Raw genomic sequence first — 19,678 nt, 5'->3', positions numbered from 1 at the left:
CGTCACAGCCGAACACAAAACAATGTCCCCCACTTAACACAATAAACACTGGGGACTCACTGCCTTGTGAGTTCCTCTGAGGGAACCTGCTTTCCCTAGATAAGAGATCAAAAGTAGAGGGTATATTTTCGTTTTCTGGGTGTCTGTCTTTAAATCAGGCTTAGTGAAGCAAGGTGTCTCCTAGATTTTTGGTTGAGGGCAAGGGGACACAGGTTTTTTCCAAATCTTATTTTCTCTTTTTAAAAGGTCAGATTTGTGAGTGACACAGGGGTGAACTGAGCAACTGTGAAATTCTCATTGCTTCAGAGTGACTGGGTATTGTGGAAATGGAAAGAATAGGAAATTATATTTCACACTCCATGAAGCCTTCTTGCTGCTTCTTCTGGTGATGGTTTTGGTCCCATCTTATAAAAATGGACTAGAATGGGAGGGGCAGGTTAAAGCGGATCTTGAAGAAATAGGTAAGTGTGGAATGCCCCACTCCAATCTTCCCTACTGCCTTCTCCACGTTCTGACTCAAAGGTGGGTTGGCCTGTGTGGCTACCAGAGCGCATGCGACTTCAAATTGAGCTAGTTCTGCGTGTCCTTTATTAACTCAGCTAGCCACTCAGCTAGCTAGCTGTTTTGTCCTTTTGAGATCCCTATATCCTTTTCATTCTGCTCAACGCTTTATATAAGCGCACTGGCAGTAAAAAATTAGAGCCAGGGAAGAGGGTTCCCGCTGAAAATTTTATGGATCAGCTGAGACAAGGGTCAAATGGCTACCAGGACTTCAGCTACTAGCTTGGGAAACCAGTTATTCCAATTTTTTTTTAAACTGAACCCCTAGATGATTCTCTTCAAGTTCATTCAGGGTAGACCTTTAGCAAGTTTTCTGAAATGGTTTCCCTGTAAGGGCTGACAAGGGGGGATGGTCAAATTTTTCAGCTCGGGAGGCTTTTCGATTTGGAACCAAACTGAATTTTGGCTTGCATTTCTAGAAAAGAAACTGGTTATGGCTGTGGGGCCCAGAACCCCGAGAGATGATAAGCATTTGCAATCTTGAGTGCTTATCTCCTCCTGTATCTGGCCTTCTTGCATTTATAAAGTAAATCGGGAAATCTCACTACAACAGGCTTTCCTGTGAGGAGGCTGGCATTTCCTGCCTGCCCCACTGGGGACAGGAATGGAGGGAACACACTGCTGATGTTCAGGTTTTCCCATTTCAGCCCTGCAGCTGCTGCGGGGGTTGGGGTGGGGGGTGGGGGGGGGGAAGAGGGCACCCACCCAGAGATCAGCAATGGTGTGAATTCGAGCTAAGGAGGTCATTGTTTTCCTGATACACTTTTCATACAACCTTCTTACACATAAAATAAGAAAAGAAACACCCATTGTTACTTATTTGAACACACACACACATGCCCAGGTACATATTCTGCATATGTGTGTTGCATGGATACCCAGCTGTCTTGCTTTGATGAAATTGATACATATATTGTCATATACTTCTGACAAACTGCCATTAAATTGGTTATCTTAAAATATAACCATTTGCATTTTGTTGCACCAGGGAAATATTCATGTAAATTCCATGGTGTGACATCTTAAGGGGCACCTGGGTGGCTCAGTCCGTTAAATGCTCGACTTCAGCTTGGGTCATGATCTGGCAGTCCGTGAGTTTGAGCCCCGCGTCGGGCTCTGTGCTGACAGCTCAGAGCCTGGAGCCTGCTTCAGATTCTGTGTCTCCCTCTCTCTCTACCCTTCCCCCACTCATGCTTTGTCTCTCTCTCTCTCTGTCTCTCATAAATGAATACATGTTAGAAAAAAATTTTTTTAAGTTTGTAAACAAATAATGCTTTTGTAAAGAGAAGTACCTCTCCTCATTTCTTGCACTTATCTTTAGGGTAAATTTTGTTCCTTTTCTGATATATGTGCTATTGAAAAGATCACTTGTATTAATAAAAAAATTTCACCTATTGCTTCTATCAAAGATGTGAATGTATGTAGAAAATCTATTATAGTATTTATATCACAAATTTTACATAGCACTTACAGTCATGTGTGATTGGACAAACCCTAGAGAAATTCACACTCAATTTCTGAGATGAAGAAACAGAATCTGAAATAGAAATTACTTCTTTTTTCATGGCAACATTTAAATATGTTATTTCATTAAGCAACATGATTATTGTTAGCACCATCTTTTACATGGTGAAATTGAATCATACATGAGAAACCTGAATCTCTTAGAATCATTAATATATTACTTAAGTAATGTGTTTTAGACATTATCTATAATTATGTAAGTAATTTGTCAAACTTTGCAGGGGGAGTCACAGGGCCTGGCTAGAACTCAAGTCTTTTCACTTCTTTTTTTTTTTTAAGTTTATTTTTTATTTATTTTGAGAGAGAGAGAGAGAAAGAGAGAGAGAGAGAGAGAGAGAGAGAGAGAATACCAAGCACGCTCCATATTGTCAGCACAGAGCTGGGTGTGGGGCTCGAGCTCATGAACTGGGACATCATGACCTGAGCTGAAATCAAGAGTCTGATGCTTTAACCAACTGAGCCACTCAATTGCCCCAACTGAGGCCTTTTCACTTGTACTCTTCTATTGCCTTGTTGAATTTCTATGAACGTGGTACATGAAATTGACAAACTTTCCATCTCCTTTAAGTGGTGGTGGGGTTGCTCACCATCAATGACAATTCACTGATTTCAGAACTCCCTTCTCTCTTCTTCCATGGTTAGAACACCTAGTGTTGCTTTCTGTTTCCTTTCCCTTTATCCCAGGAGGAAGGGTTGCAAAGATAAGAAAGATAGCTCATATATACTCTTCACCTACTTTTTCTCATGTTCCCATATTACATAACCATGGTGCCATTCATTATCAAAGCTTAGCATTTGTTCAATACTATTAAATAAACTTCAAACTATTCAGATTTCATCAGTTTTCCTGCAGTGTTCTTATTCAGTTCGTGGGTCCAGTCCAGGACCCCATGTTGTACTTTATTGTCAAGTGTCCTTAACCTCCTTATATCTGTAGTAGTTCTTTGGTCTTTCCTTCTGTTGCATGACTTTGACACTTTTGAAGAGCTTTGGTGAGGTATTATGTAGAATGTCTCTAATCTGGGTTTGTCTGAAGTCTTACTATGATTAGATAGAGTTATGTATTTTGGGGAAGAATACATAGGAAGAATGAGCCTTTTATAGCACATCATCCTGGAGGGTCCATGAAATTGATGTCTTATTACTGGTGATGTTGACCTTAAGCACTTGGTCAAAGTGGTATTGGCCAGGGTACTCCACTACAAAGTTACATATTTTTTCCCTTCACAATTAACAAGAATTAGGAGGGAGATACTTTGTCATTAACAAGTATTTGGTGGGGGGGGGGCGAGGGAATACTTGGAGTACCATGCAAATATCCTGTTTTTCCTTACCCTTTTGCTCACTAATTTTAGCATCCATTGGTGGATTTCATCTTAAGCAATAATTACTGTGGTGTTCTAATGATGACTTCACTCATTCCTTCTACATTTATTAATTGGAATTCTTTTTAAAAAAGAATTGTCCCTTCTCCTTTCTCTCTCCATTTCTTTTCATTTCCTTCCTCCATCCCTTCCTCCCTTCCTTCCTTCCTTCCTTCCTTCCTTCCTTCCTTCCTTCCTTCCTTCCTCCTTTCATCAGTATGAACTTATGGATATTTGTTTTATTATTTGGATTGCCATCTATCACTACAATTTATTTTGTTGCTCCAATTTCAGATTGCTTCACTTGGGCCATTGGGAGCTCTTTCTGAATTTTTTCCTTTAGCATCTCCTTATTTTCTGGCACCACGCAGTGCTTCAGGATTATCTTATATTTTCCCTGCCCCAGGCCTGCAATCATTTGCTTCTCCAAGGATCCCTGGTTCCTTGGATTGAGAATGGTATTTAGAAACCAAGATTAGAGGTTTAGTTGTGCTACTTGCTACTAGGGGTTACAGCCTTAGTCCCTCTCAGCAGACAGAACAAGGAAATATGTCCTAAATATACACACATATCTAGATTCCTTTCTGTATCTCTCTAGTCTGCTAGCGCTGCCATAATGGAATGCCACAGAAGGAGTGGCTTCAATACAGAAATTTATTTCTCACAGTTCTGGAGGCTGGAAGTGCAGGATTAAGGTGTTGACTGAGTTGGTTTCTTCTGAGGCTTCTCACCTTGACTTGCAGCTGTCCAAGTCTTTCTCTATCTTCCTATAAGGACATCAGTCATCTTGGATTAGGGCCCCAGCCTTAAGATTCACTTAACTTCAGTTATGTCCTCAAAGGCCTTTCTCCAAATATAGTCACACTGTGGGTTAGGACTTCAGTCTATGAATTATTTGGTGCATAGCAATCTGTATATATATTTTAAAACGAGCTAATGCTGATACCGCCAGCTCAGTGCTATACGGCTCATTTTGGAATTTCCTCTTTGCTTACGTGTAATTTCTGTCTGCAGCAGTGAGGAATCTGGCACTTACTATCTACAATATATTTATTTATTTGTTCAACCGTAGCATACCTATGAAGCCCTTCCAGAATGGCTAATCCATGCCCTTGGGAGAAACAGATTCACCCAACTAAAGTGTAGCAGTTTGGTTCTTTTTATATATGGTCCTTTTTATGTTTAGCTTTACAGTGTTTGGTCAACACACTGTTTCCCAAAGTTACTAGGTCCCCTTTCTTACTCAACCTTTTGGTGTGGTTATGTCAGCCACTTACAATGCAGTTGGGTTCAGTTGTCATGGAATGAATTCCATCTGGGGTTCTCCTAAAATTGGGGTTGAGTTTTTCAATTTCCATACAGTAAAACTCACTGTTCTGTATCGCATCAGTGCAGAACTATACTACTGTTCCACCACCCCCCAAATTCTTTTGTGCAGCCCTTTCTCCCACCCCCAATCCCTGACAAGCACTGGGATTTGCTTTTCATCCCCAGAGTTTTGCCTGTTTCATAATATGAACTCATACAATATGTAAACTTTGGGTCTAGCTTCTTTCACTTGCAAAGTATATTTAAGATTTATTTATGTTGGTGTATGAATTAGTAATGCGTACCTCTTCACTGCTGAGTAGTATTCCACTGTTGCGTAGTACTCGCTGAATGGAGGTACCACATTTTAGTGATCCATTCACCCACTGAAGGACATCTACGCCATTTCCAGTTGGGGTGAATATAAATAAAGCTATAAGTACTTGTATGCAGGTTTTTGGTTGTATGTAAGTTTTCAATTTGCTTGGGCAAATATCTAGGAGTGGGATTTCTGGCTTTATACTAAATGAACATCTAACTTTATAAGGAACTGCCAAACTATCTTTCCAAGTGGTTGTGCCATTTTGTATTCCTATCAGTAGGTTTGAGAGCTCCGTTTGCTTTTAATACTTCTGAGCATTTGGTTGTAATTTGCACTTCCCTAATGACTAACCATTCTGAGTATCTTTTCATGTGTGTGCTTGCATCTAAACATCTTCCTTGGTGAAGTGTGTTTTCATGTCTTTTGTCCAGGATTTTATTACTAGTTCTTGTTGAGTTTTGAGAGTTCTTCATATACTCTGGAAACACAGCTTTTATCACATTTATGTTTGAAAATATTCTCATTCATTCTGTGGCTTGTCTTGTGATTCTCTTAACAATGTCTTTCTCGGGGCACCTGGGTGGCTCAGTCGGTTAAGCGTCTGACTTCAGCTCAGGTCATGATCTCACGGTTCATGGGTTCGAGCCCCACATTGGGCTCTGTGCTGACAGCTCAGAGGCTGGAGCCTGCTTCGGATTCTGCGTCTCCATTTCTCTCTGACCCTCCCCTGTTCACGCTCTGTCTCTCTCTGTCTCAAAAATAATAAACGTTAAAAAAAAAAAAAACAATGTCTTTCTCTGAGCAAGTTTTAAGTTTTTTTTTTTTTTTTTTTTTTTTTCAACGTTTATTTATTTTTTGGGGACACAGAGAGACAGAGCATGAACGGGGGAGGGGCAGAGAGAGAGGGAGACACAGAATCGGAAACAGGCTCCAGGCTCTGAGCCGTCAGCCCAGAGCCTGACGCGGGGCTTGAACTCACGGACCGTGAGATCGTGACCTGGCTGAAGTCGGACGCCCAACCGACTGCGCCACCCAGGCGCCCCCAGTTTTAAGTTTTGATAAAGTCTAGTTTATATTTTTTCTTGTATGAATCTTGTTTCGGTTGTCATATCTAAAACCTCTTTGCCATACCTAAAGTCATGCATATATTTTCCTGTGTTTTCTGCTAGAAGTTGGATAGCTTTAAGTTTTATGTTGCAGCCTATTATGTATTTTGAATTAATTTTTATATAAGTTGTAAGATATTTGTAGTGGTTCACTATTTAATTACTTAATATTTTCCATATAGACATCTGAATGCTCAGCACTATTTGTTGAAAGGACTATCTTTTCTTGATTGAATTGCCTTGGTACCTGTTCCAAAAATCAAGTAACTGTATTTGTGTGGGTGTATTCGTGAGTATTCCATTCCGTTCCATTGATCTATGTCTAACCTTTTGCCAATACCACATTGCTTTGATTATGGTAGCTTTGTAGTGAGTCTTGCAATCATAGTGTGTATGGATGTCATGAATCCTGTGACTTGATTCTTTTGCAGGATTGTTTTGGCTATTCTAGTACCTTTGTCTTTCCATATAAATTTTAGAATCATCTTGATAGCTCAACAGGACTGCTGGGGTTGTGTTTGGGATTGTGATGAACCTATAGTAAAACCAAGGGAACTGACATTTAACAATATGAAGAAACATAAAATGTGAGTGCATCTTCTAAAGAATTTATATATGTAACACTGGTGTTTATTGTTGCATCTGAACTTATTGTACGAACTTTTGCTCAACTTCGTCACTAGTGCCTAAAATGAGCCACAAGTATCAATATTTAACCTTACATAAATGGTTCAGTGCAGGGACATGAAATGTAAACATACATTTACCCTTGATTATTAAGGGATAAAGGGTAATGATTCTCCAGAATGAGGTGTGAATCATCATGCAATGCTTTACATACACAATGACTTATTTGTGCCTATATTTTGATTATATTTACAATTAAAAAGAATTGTTTCCTTTTTTATCTATAGGAGAACTCCTGAAAAAATATGTAGAAATTTGAGTATATATTAAGGGCTCGGAAAATTGATTGACTAACAGGGCTATCAAGACTAAATTCACAACTACGTGTTCTATTAAATGTCCACCACGAGCAGTACTATGAAGGAATGTAGTATGGTGGGTAAGATCCAGCTTTGGGTCAAATAGACCTATGTTTGGGGCGCCTGGGTGGCGCAGTCGGTTAAGCGTCCGACTTCAGCCAGGTCACGATCTCGCGGTCCGTGAGTTCGAGCCCCGCGTCAGGCTCTGGGCTGATGGCTCAGAGCCCGGAGCCTGTTTCCGATTCTGTGTCTCCCTCTCTCTCTGCCCCTCCCCTGTTCATGCTCTGTCTCTCTCTGTCCCAAAAAAAATAAATAAACGTTGAAAAAAAATTAAAAAAAAATAGACCTATGTTTGTGTAATGGCCCCTCATTAACAAAGGGTTCTAACAGGTCAAAAAATTTCAAATAAAGAGTAAATTATTTCATGTATTAAAGTACTTAGCCCAATGCCTGGAACTTGATGCTCGATAAGTATTAGCTATATGAATAAACAGCTTTTTATCCCAGATGTTTCAAATATTTGTAATTGTCATTGATGAAATTTGGTTATACCAACTCTAAAGAATTCAGTAGCTACAGTTGCTAAAGTGCATCTATTCTGAAATGTAGTCACATCCCCAGAAAAACTCTTAATTAGAAAAGAAAATCACGGAATTGTTTCCATTGAAATCAGTCTACATATAAGGGGGGTATTCAAAAATTGTTTTTCAGAAAAACCAAAAGTATAAGTGACTGAATGCTGACTGATTTTTGAACAGACCTAGGAAGCTTGATAATTGAATTGCATTCAATTGACTAATTATTAAAGTCAGAAAGCTCTCTTTATTTATTGTCACACACACACACACACACACACACACACACACACACATTGTGGTAGGTTGCAAAGCTAAATGTGTTTGGCTTTAGGAATTCATCCAGCTGAATTTATAAACAATTCTGTTTATAAAGTAGGACTGTGTCCTACTTTTAGATCCATAATCTGTCAGATTTGTGGAAACTGAGGACAAAAGGAAAACGGTTTTCAGTGAATTTTCCCACTTGGTTAAGGAGCAAGGATAGGAACACACCATCTGATTCTCAGCCCAGAGTATCGTGCACGACTTGACCCTACGGAGTCAGTTTTTTTCAGGAAGTTCAGGACAGCTCCTCAAAAGCGACTAGGCAACACCAACTCGTGGGGACCCAGACACAGGTTCACAGGGAGTTCATGAAAGGCAATGGGCCACCTGAGCCCTAGAGGATTTGTTCAGGTGCACCCTGGCTGGGGGCTCTGGGACCTGGAAGAGCTTGAAACACCCTGGGCTCTCCATGGTGGGTAAGTTTGAGGCTCTCTTCTCGGATTCCATTTCCTGCCTCTAACGGCCACAGCTTGATCGTTGAGACTTAGCCACCCGTGACTGTTGAGGGAAATAGAGGGAAAATTGAGCTGCTGCTTGTGTCTCCTCTTCTGGCACCAGGGGCAGGGCCCGAGATAACTGAACCCCAGCCAGAGCTCGCCCTTCACTGTCACCCTGTGTGTGAAAACCATTCCGTGAGGATCTGGGACAGAGATTCTGAGAACCTTGCAGGAGAGATCCTTCTATGCTCATTTTTATTTTTATTTTTCCTTTGAGCTTAGAGATGAGGAACTCTGTCTGTAATGGAGAAAGATTAAAGTAATGCATAATAAAAGGGCACTCTTTTTTTTTAATGTTTATTTTTGAGAGAGAGAGAGACAGAGCGTGAGTGGGGGAGGGGCAGAGAGAGAGGGAAGCACAGAATCCGAAGCGGGCTCCAGGCTCCAAGCTGTCTGCACAGAGCCCAATGCGGGGTTCGAACGCACAAACTGTGAGATCATGACCTGAGCCAAAGTCAGATGCCTAACCGACTGAGCCACCCAGGTGCCCCAAGCGTTCTCCTTAATTCTAGAGAGGGGCCCGGGGAGTGCATATTGAGAAATGGAAATCGGGAGTGATGGAATTTGGAATCCTTGCCCGGAGAGGTGTCAAGGGGTTGTTCTGTGTAGACATTCGTCTCTGCTCTCCATTCACTGGCAACTTCTGCCGGTCAGTCTCCCCCGCGCTGGACCTCTGTTTTCCTAGTCTTTTAAGTGGGGATACTATCCACTCAAGAGGGATAAAAATGGTGGCCGAGGTCCTAAAATACACGTCCCAGGCCCATGTGCAAAGAACCATGCCTTAAAACCTGATTCTAAAAATTCACTGATAGCTAAAAATATCCTGTTGACACAGGCCTGTCGGCACCCTCTGATTTTTCATTTTACGTGCACAAATTTATGTTTTTCCATTTTCGTTGGCTGGGGTTCTGTTATTTGAAGGTAAGGTGTGGGAAGTCCTTCAGAGGTTCAATGGGAGACAGGGAATCGGATATAGTTTTTCTCTCTGGAAGAAACTTTCATCGAGATTAAAAAAAAAAATGTTTAGGCTCCGCTTTGCTACTGTAACCTCTCGTCTTCTGCCAAATGGCAATACAACAAAGAAAGCCTCCTTTTCAAGTCTCTGGTTAATAAAACAACACAACGCAAGACAAATAAACAGAAACAGAAGGCTGGAGCTCGCATAACTCAGGGAGCACATGTGTGGAGCGAGGAGGAGCGCTTTGCTCTGAAGACCGGGGGATGTCTCCGCTGGACCGCCACACCTCAGTCCCGGCCGCGGGTCTCAGGACCCCAGAAAGAAAGAGCTGGCCTGGAAGCACCTCACGAGCAAGCAGCTCTTCTTCTTCTGTTGCTCTTTTGCAACAGTCCTGCCCCTGTGCCCCCCAAGTTAGGGTTTTCTGCTCATGGAGATTTGAGTTGGGGGCTGGGGTTCTGGATGTTGCTGCTACAGACATGCTGCTTGGAACGGTTCTCCATTTGGTGCTGGAAAGTCTGGGTGTGACTGGCCGCGAGTCGTTTGGGGGTGTTTCGGGAGAAATTAACAGGCAGCTGACTTATTTTCACTATCAGATCAGCCTTCTCAGACTTCTGTTCTTTTCGTTTAGTGCTATGGTGTCTTAGGACTCACCTGGGAGCGCGGAGGGCTTGGGACCTCGTGATGGGATGGAGGGGTGGCTGGATGTCGGAGAAGGGCTGGTGTCCCTTCCCACCCCAGGGTGGGTTCCGAGTGGGGAGCTGGGCATTGCTCGGGAAGAACTGGCATTGGAGCATTGGCATTGGAGCTGGGCATTGCTAAGGAACCCTCCGGTTCCATACTCTTCTTTTCTTCTTCCACCTGTAAAAATGCTCTCTCACCTCTGGCTTCCCCTGGCTTCCCTCCCTCCGTCTTCTGCCAGGACACACAGAGCAGTGACTTACACCTCAGGATTGAACATAAGCCCCAAGCCCATGAGGAAAGCATTTCCTAGTAGTCGTGTTTCCTAGGCATGTGGGGGAGGGTTTCCAGTTCTTCATCTCTGTTCTCAGGGGACGTCTTCAGGCCAGTGTGAGCCAGTATCTGTGAATCAGCTGCTGCTCAGATCTGGAAACAAAGAGCAAACCCAACACTTGAAGAACTGCTCAGGATTTATGATGTTTCAGAGGAGAAACTGTTCATAAAAAAGCTGACGAGCCAACTTCTCTGCAACGTGTTAAATAACAAACTAAGGGTGTAGCGCTGCTTTTCGTTACTCGGAGCAAATGAAATGACAGGGAAGACCGTGGAGCAGTTGGTGGGATGTCTGGGACTTTGGAATGAAACCACACGGGGATTTTCATCTTTCTGAGGATTTCGTGCAGTTCGCTTCTCTTCATTTAGACCCGCTGCCTCTCCTGTTTTGGATAGAAGTGTCTCTTCAGGAGGTTTTCTGGAATGTAAGAATCCCCCAGTTCTCTCAAATGCTCCTTAAGTCTTGCTTCTTTGTTGAGGGCTTTATTAGACTCATCTAGAACTCTTTTTGGATGATCACCACAGAGAAAGTAGAAGCGGGACAATTTCCTCATTAGGAAATTGTAAGTCGTAAACACCATAGTGGGTTTGATGACTGCCTACCTGTCTTCCCTTCCTTCCCGAGCTGATGTTGGCACAATGCATACCCCTTCACGCACTGCCCAAGTTTCTCAGGGATGCCTCGGCCACCCTCACCTCCAGGGAGGGGCTCAGATTCATCAGGGCGATGCTCTCCTGAACACACTTAGATCAACAGTGACCACGGGACCTTGTGTGGCCTGAGGCAAAGATTGCAGAGGCTTCTGGCAATGCTCTTTCTCGCTTTTAAGAGGAACAGTAAATAGCCACTTTTTCTCCCTCCGCCTCAGTTTCTTCCGATGGCCGTGTTATTGCCACAAGGGAAGCTGCCCTGAGGACAGGGTTGATACCCAGAGGAAGGCAGCTCGAGAACATCTCAGGGAAATGCAGCCAGAGTCCTGATTGTGTGTTCTTGGAATCTGCCTAAACTCTGGATGTCCAGTTATATGAGCAAATAAAAGCCATCTGGGTCAGCTGAAATCATCCTGTCCTAGGGTTTCAACTCTTGGCATGGTGTAGAGCTATCTGTTGGAAGAGAACTCAGGTAGGAATCCAAGGATCTAGCTGAGGGTCTCGGGCTACCACCTACTAGTGATGTGTCCCGGAGCAAGTCTGGTCGACCTTTGGCACTTGATTTCTTTGTTAAAGGGGTGTAATGATCACTGCATCTATATGTCATAGGGCTAAGAATCAGATAAGTCAGCTTCCAAATGTGTAAAATGCTGTTATTAGCATCATTTGCTGGTTCAGTTCGTTATTCTATTATGATGAAAATAATAGTGGCTAACTCTATTAAGAGATTATTAAAGGGGCGCCTGGGTGGCTCAGTCAGTTGAACAATCAACTTCAGCTCAGGTCATGATCTCATGGTTTGTGAGTTTGAGCCTCGCATCAGGCTCTGTGCTGACAGCTCAGAGCCAGCTTCTGATCCTCTGTCTCCCTCTCTCTCTGCCCCTCCCCCACCCATGCGCACGCACGCACTCTCTCTGTCTCAAAAATAAACATTAAACAAAATAGAGATTCTTAAATGTCAGGCCCTGTGCTAATTGCTTTAATGACTTAGCTAATTTAATCTATATTGCAATCTTATAAAATATGTTATTATTTCCCCATTTTGCAGATGAATAAAAGGAATTAGAGAAATTAATGTTTCTTCCCAATATTATACATCTATTAAATGGGGGAGCTTATATATATATAATTATTCAAGCAATATCCGTGACATAGCAATTGCCACCAGCCCCAAATCCTATATAAGACTTGTTCCCATTTTCAGTGTTTTTCCACGCATACTATCATTATCTAGCTTCCTTTTATTTCTCCCTAAGTCCTTCAGCTTATAAGAATCTGCCTTTCATAATTAACCACTGAATGTACTTATCACACTCAGCAAAGAAATGAAGTTGGTTTACACCAGACTTCTAAAGTTTTGTGTGTGTGTGTGTGTGTGTGTGTGTGTGTGTTGTAAGAATAGTGTTCTGGGAGCCACCTGGGTGGTTCAGTCGGTTACATGTCTGACTTCAGCTCAGGTCATGATCTTGCAGTTTGTGAGTTCAAGCCCCTCGTCAGGCTCTGTGCTGACAGCTTAGAGCCTGGACCCTGCTTCAGATTCTGTGTCTCCCTCCTTCTCTGCCTCTACTCCACTCTCTCTTTCAAAAATAAATAAATATTAAAAAAAAGAATAGTGCGTTGGGATATCTATAATCGTAATGAGTGCTTTAAATATTTTGAGACTATTAAAATCAATGCACTTATTGGGATAACGTCTGAGATAGTGGCTTGCCAGTCACAGATTGTAGCTAGAAGTAGGTATTGCTGATGTCTGGCACTGGAATATTGAAGGTAGGTACAGATTCTATCTTCAATACCTTACTGTCTAAACCAATAGTTTTCCAATGGGGACATTGTACCCCTCCCCTACCCGCCCCCCCAAGGGGCAATCCGGAGATGTTTTGATTGTCACAACTAGGAAGCAGTGGTGTGCGATTGGCCTCTAGTGGGTATAGTCCTAAGTATCCTCCGGTGCACAGGACAGTCCCCACAACAAAGAAGTATCCAGTTCTAAATGAGAATCTTGCCGAGGTTGAGAGATCTGGGTCCAGACTACCCAAGGACCAGTGCTGATGTTTCCTCTCTATACCGTTCTTGCTCGGCTAGGAGTCAGGCAACCCAGCCTGTTCTAAAGGTTCTGGAATGTTCACAAATTGACACCTACACTGAGGCACAGTGAAGCCTTGGAGTTTGGCCGGGACGTCCTTCTACTGGAGGAGCCAGTAGAAGCCAGTAGAAGCAAGAAGGTTTCTTGCAAGAAACTGGTGACAGAAGACTCTCCCCTGCAAGAGTTGAGATGAACTGATAAACGTCTCGAACAGTGTGCGAGGGTCTTCAGGCACTTCATTTCTACTGGGACCTAGTGTGGTGAACTGACGCGCTGCCTGACTGTCTCTATGCACTCTTTCCATTCTCTTCTACCTATCCCCCGAGGTTTACCTCTATTGTCTCAGCCCCTGCCACGTTCTAATCTTGACCTCAGCACATTCGCTCCTCTACTGCCAACCCAGGTTACCATGATCATGTCTCCTTGGGCTGGAGGGGGTGATCATTTGCCTCTCCTTCTACTTTTCTCTCGCGTCTTTGCTCTGGCAGACACATCGCCTGTTACACTCACGACCTTCTTTTTGATTCACAGGCGCTTAGAACTTGGAAAAGAGTAGAATATTACAATTGCTTTTCTTTCCGCCCCCTTGCTGTAGAAGTCAGACTTTTGCTTATGGCCATGTGGATGCCTCTAACAACGAGGAGACAGTTGGGGCACACAACAAAGAAAGAAAAAAAATCAAAACGATGAACATGTCAAGATCTTACTTCACTACATCAGAGATTTCATAAGTTCCCCCCACCCCCCTTCCCCTACACTTTGGAGTTTAGGAAGGAGGTGGTGTTGGTAGAGGATAGTTTTATGGGTTTAGCCAGATGTTAGGGACATCTGGTGACTAGATGTTTGTTTTCGAAGCATTTCTGAATGTTACGCTCAGAGGCTGCGAATCGGGAATAGAATAGGGTCTTCTCTGGCCACTCTGAAAGGCAGCACTTGCTTTGAGAGTAGAGATTAGGGACAAAAGTAGGAGAGGTGGGCTTGACTTGGCAGAAGGTAGCTTATTCCTCTCTGTGCCTCCATGTCTGTGTTTGGAGACAGGACTCTACAGTTCCCTGATACAATAACCATGATTCTAGTTATAATTTATGGAGCACTTACTATATGACAGGCACTGTACTAGACGCTTTGCTTATGTTTTCTTATTTGCATTCAGTTTTCATATGCTAGAATCTGTGAGGCACTATAGGGGTGGCTCTTAACTCTTTTGAATCTACAATTTTTTAATCTCTATTTGGGGGGTGGATATCATTCTTTAGACTTAAACATACAGTTCTCACATTTAGAGATTGTAGTGTTCCCAAACCCAGTATAATATTTGTTTGGTTGGTTGTTTTCCACATGGTTTTCGTGGATTGTCTCAATTTATCCACATCTGTTGTAGTCCGGTCTTGCTGGGTTAATGGTATTATTACTTGTGATGGTGAAAGTCTTCAGGTGAAAGGAACTTTCCCATCCCAAGTCAAAACATGGGACCTTTGTTTCATAAGCTCCAGGCTCCAACTAGGTAAATCAATTGATATTTTGAAAAAGGACCAGGTTTTCTGGAGGAAATATCTCTTGGACTCAAGTCTATGTATTTGGTGTGTAAATTCATACTTTAAAAAGAAAATGCTTCCATGAGAGTATACTGGGTGTGCGTATTGGATGGAAGAAGATTGTGAACAGGATTCTACCTCTTCCCAAACCCTGTGACCAACCCTATGGGACAACTGTCCCAAGGAACTGTAGGTGGCTCCTAATGGAACATTCTGTAGCATTACACAGACATTGTTAGTGGCAGTAGGGAGAAGGTTCTGAGGTAAATAGGAAGCAAGCAAAATTGGATGACAAATGTGGAGAGAAACAAAAATCTAGAGTCTTTCTTTTTTTGTTAATGTATATTTGTGAGAGAGAGAGAGAGACAGACAGAGGGTGAGTGGGGGAGGGACAGAGAGAGAGGGAGACGCAGAATCCGAAGCAGGCTCCAGGTTCTGAGCTGTCAGCACAGAGCCTGACGTGGGGCTCGAACTCACAGACCCCGCGATTGTGACCTGAGCTGAAGTCAGATGCTCAACCGACTGAGCCACCCAGGCGCCCCCAAAATCTAGAGTCTTTCAAAGAAAAGAATAGGGAGTCGAACATTAGCAGAAGGAAAAATTTCAAAGCCCTGGAGGTAGGAAAAGATCTTGACTTGGGGGCCAGAGACCAGTGGCTTAGCTAGGGTCTAGGAAAATCTCGGAGATGCAGATCCAGAATAAAACACGTGTCAGTGGTTCCGTTTGGGCTGGCCTTCTACATACCACTCGCTTATCCCAACTGCTCTAGCGGGGCAGTCCTAGCACAAGATTCAGTGCAGAATCTGATACGATCAGTGATAAAAGGCTGGGGAATTGGTGGTACCAAGGAGGAAGCCTGTGTCCTGAGGGCTCTCCTGACCTCTGTGCTCCAAGAGGATATCTCCGTTATTTGAAGACTAGAGACTTATCACAGCTTAGAGGATTTGCAAGGGATTTGACGGCTGGATTGGTGTGGGCAGGCTTACTATGCTCAGATGGGCACCGCTGGACCATGATGTCTTGTTTTCATAAACTGGGGGGAAGGATTTGATTTGTCAGGAGAGTGGGATGAAGAGGAATAAGACATACGGTGGAAGACTGGAAGTTTCTCTGTTCAATGACGTGAGTGTATCTCTTAAGATTAGGAAACAGATCTTAAGAAAAAAAACAAAACTAACATAAGTAGTTTTGAAAAAGTATCTAAAGCAACTCTGAAGACCAAAAAGGCCATGAGTAATTCACATCTTGATTCTCCTACTTTTCTAAGACCCTTGCTTTCAGTGTTGGACAGCCAGAAATATCAAACATTGACTGTAAACCAGGGCCCTCTTCTTTCATCATCCTATAAAGGGGAAAGCTTTTTTCAAATTTGGAAATCTTAAAAATAAAGAGAATAGTTTGTGAATGGATCCTCGCAATAAACAAAGAAAACAGAATGATTCCCTTTTATGATATCAAATTTCACATACAGTTTAAATATTCTTACCACTTGGAACCAACCAAATACTTTCAGCTCTATAAAGTTTCCATTATTTCATTTAACCAGAGAAATCTGCCAGCTAATATTTTACTAAGCCTGAAAATATTTTAACTGGCCCTCTCCGTATCTATCAAGTTCAAAGGGATGGTATAATTTTTGTATCAATTCTCCATAAAGTTTAGTCCCAGAAATGTGGATTATAGTTTCAATATTTATTAAAAATTTTTGTCTATTGGCTGACTTATTTTAGGCCCATGGGCATGTGCTTTTATTGCATGGTAGGCTTAAAAATTCATACGCTCGGGTCTAGATGACTCTAGCATTTTGCTGTTCATGAAGATCATTTAAGATGAAAGGCATTAAAATAAGGTAGACTTTAGATATCTAAGCATCTGTTTAATTCAGCCCTTCTCCTCTATTACTTATTTCTGGTGCTGGGCATCAAAGAAAAAAATAAAAAGTCGGCACTGTTCTCTTAAAAATACGTCAAGGCCCCCAACTCTTTAACAACACAGGAAATGTCAAATATTATATGGATATAAATAACTCAGTAAAACAGGGTTACAGGAACATCTGGCTTTGCACAGTTCCACGCACTCGGCTGGCGCAAAGATATTTCAGTAATACTATCCAGTCGTTGGGTTGTGTGACACCGTGGGGGCACAGAAGGGAATTTGAGTGTCGAGTGAAAAATGTGCTTGTAAAAGGGTCTGAGTTGTTATCTGTCTAATCCGTCCTAATCTGTTCAGTCATTTGCTCTGGGGGCTCTTAAGAGGGAATACTGACCCCCTCTGGAAGCCGGTCTCTTAGACAGATACCCCCAGAGCCCCTGGGTTAGGGATGGAGGGCAGAAGGTTAACGATCCTCGGGACACAGGCTGCCCTGAAGATAACTGGAGAGATCATTTTTAAAAGGGACATCTTAATTTTCGGAGGAACATGCAGCTCTATTTCAGTTCTAACCTTGTGGAAACAATCTGAAGGGGAAAATAGTGACAACATCTCCTTTGTTCCTGCCAGCTTTGCCTTGTGCCCTGTTCAGCTCCACTGTTCAGTTTCCCTCCTCTCTTTACTGCATCACGTTCTCCACCAAAGGCTCTCCTTTTATTTTTAAGATCTGACTTCGTTGGATGTTGGGCAGACTACCATTTGGGGAAGGCAGTTTGTGCAATCCAGACTATTTGGTGTTCGTTTCACTTATACGCACTTAGAAGAGAAAGCAAAACCCCCAGACAGATCCACACACACCAACAGTTTCACACAAAGGCACGTAAGGGTTATGGTTTTCCTCGACGTCTAGATTGCAGGGTTCAGCGTCATCAAGAGTAGGAAAGAACAATGTTATCCACATCAGAGGGAGGCAAGGCCAGGTATAAATTATAGGTCCACGTCTTAGATCCCTTTAGGCTCATTCCCAAGTACATTTTGCATGTATTTATTCTGCAAATATTGACTAATGACCACGTGCCAAGCACTGTGGTAGGTACAAACTCAAGGCCCTTCCTTGTCTTCAAGGAGCTTAGAGTCTACGTGGAAATAAATAGCAACAGTAGACTAGATCGGACCACAGTGCAATATGTGCTAAAATACAGTGAACCACCGAAAGAAAATAAACTGCAGGTAAAGACAACTTGCTTAAACATCTCCTATGAAACTTGTGAATATCTAGTTACATTGATATCTTTCTATCCTTTCGAGAACTTTCTGGAAATCACTGATCCTTCACTAAAATCAAGTCTAGTGGTGGAGGCACAGGCAGCTAAATGGCAATGCTGTCCAGCACGAGAACAGGAAGCGGAGAGGAAGCTGCTTTCTCTCTGAAACACGTGGGGGCAATCGTACGGAGTTGAAAGAAATCGCTTTTTGTGGAGTATGGTGGGTAAGGGTGCATGCTAACCTGGTTCTTGCGGTAGTTTCCGGAGACGCCCAAAGTGCTACCCTTAAGGCATAGCTTCTTGTGTTCTTTCTCAAATGGCATTCTTCCATTCATTCACGAACCGGTGAATTCAACCACTGCCTGTTTATAGAGCACCTTCTAGGAACGAAGATGTGCAGGAGGACACAATTCCTAGCTTTCAAGGAGCCCTATCACATAGAGGAAATCCATGTAAATACACAGCTACAGCACAGTGTGTAAGCGTTAAGGATCTGTGCCAGACTGTAGAGGGAGATAAAGATCAGGTTAGAGCGCAAGACCCCAAGCGGATGGGTTGGAAATCACCTGATGGGCCAGAGTAATTCTCTCACTGAGTATTCAGATGACGGATGGCAATTTCATTCAAAACCATCCTGATTGGGCCACATAATTTATTTACATTAGTTGGATAATTTCTCAGTTCCCTTTTGCTATGGTCTTTGTCGACTTGACTTGTAAAGGAATGACCAGTGAGTCAGGGGAATTACAGACTCTGCCTAGGCCACTCGTCCAGTTCTCCAGAACCTTGAGAAGGTGCTGGGGTGTATTCGCTGGGGGAGGGGGTGAGGTGGGGAGGGGGGAGGTCCCAGCCCCACACATCCAGCCCAGCCCTAGATGAACGCTGTTGAGTGTCACTTACCAACCTGCTCTTCTGCAACTTTCTTAACACCCACTTTCTCCTTCCTCTTCCCATTCTGTTCCAGGGATCTGATGGAACAAACTGCCCTCAGACACCACTGAGATCGTGACACAGGCCAGTGCACTTCAGGAAATTCAAACTGACAGGAGCCCCTGCCTTCTGCTGTTGCAAAAGTGGCTTGCTGTAGCAAGACGCCAGCTCAGAGCCACGGGCTGGCTGCAACTAAGAGTTCTTGACCCTCCCTCCGGAGAAGGGAGTGCCTGGGGGGCTGAAAGCTTTGGCGGGGCTGAGATAAACACTCAGGTTAAGGCATTTTTCATCTGTTTAACCAGATCTCATTATATTGTCAAACAAGACTGCAGCGCTCACAAGAAACAGCTATGGTATTCTTGTTGAGAGGTGGGACGAGAAGGAAGAATTTATTTTTTCCACTAAGGTTAATTCCTCCGATGCTGGGAGGCCAGGCAAAGTTTTTACTGGGATGGAAATGAAGGCTGAAGAGGTGAGCTCTTGGAGTCATTGAAGGGAAGCCTGATGGCACTTCATATGGCCCTGCCTTGCCAGGTGGGGAAGAAAGAGAACGTTAGTAATAATCTTGCCTACATCCTAGGCAGAGAACTTCCCCCTTTTCAGGGCACCCACATAAGTCATCCCTAATTGCATATTCCCTTGCTATGTCAACTCTCCTTCGTTGACGCCAGGAAAATGCCACCTTGCCTTTTTTTTTCCTTTTTTTAAATAACTTCTCTTACCTTTTCCAGGTTGAGTTAAATGTAACCATTGCTTGGTCCTGATGATGCTCAAGTTAACTACATGACCATGCTACCCAGCCA

Source organism: Lynx rufus, unplaced genomic scaffold (assembly GCF_022079265.1).
Source record: "Lynx rufus isolate CCGP_SWC_20201006 ecotype Redwood Valley unplaced genomic scaffold, mLynRuf1.p SCAF_9, whole genome shotgun sequence".
Classification (NCBI taxonomy): domain Eukaryota; kingdom Metazoa; phylum Chordata; class Mammalia; order Carnivora; family Felidae; genus Lynx; species Lynx rufus.
The sequence above is the reverse complement of the archived record's forward strand: the minus strand, read 5'-3'. Positions refer to the sequence as shown.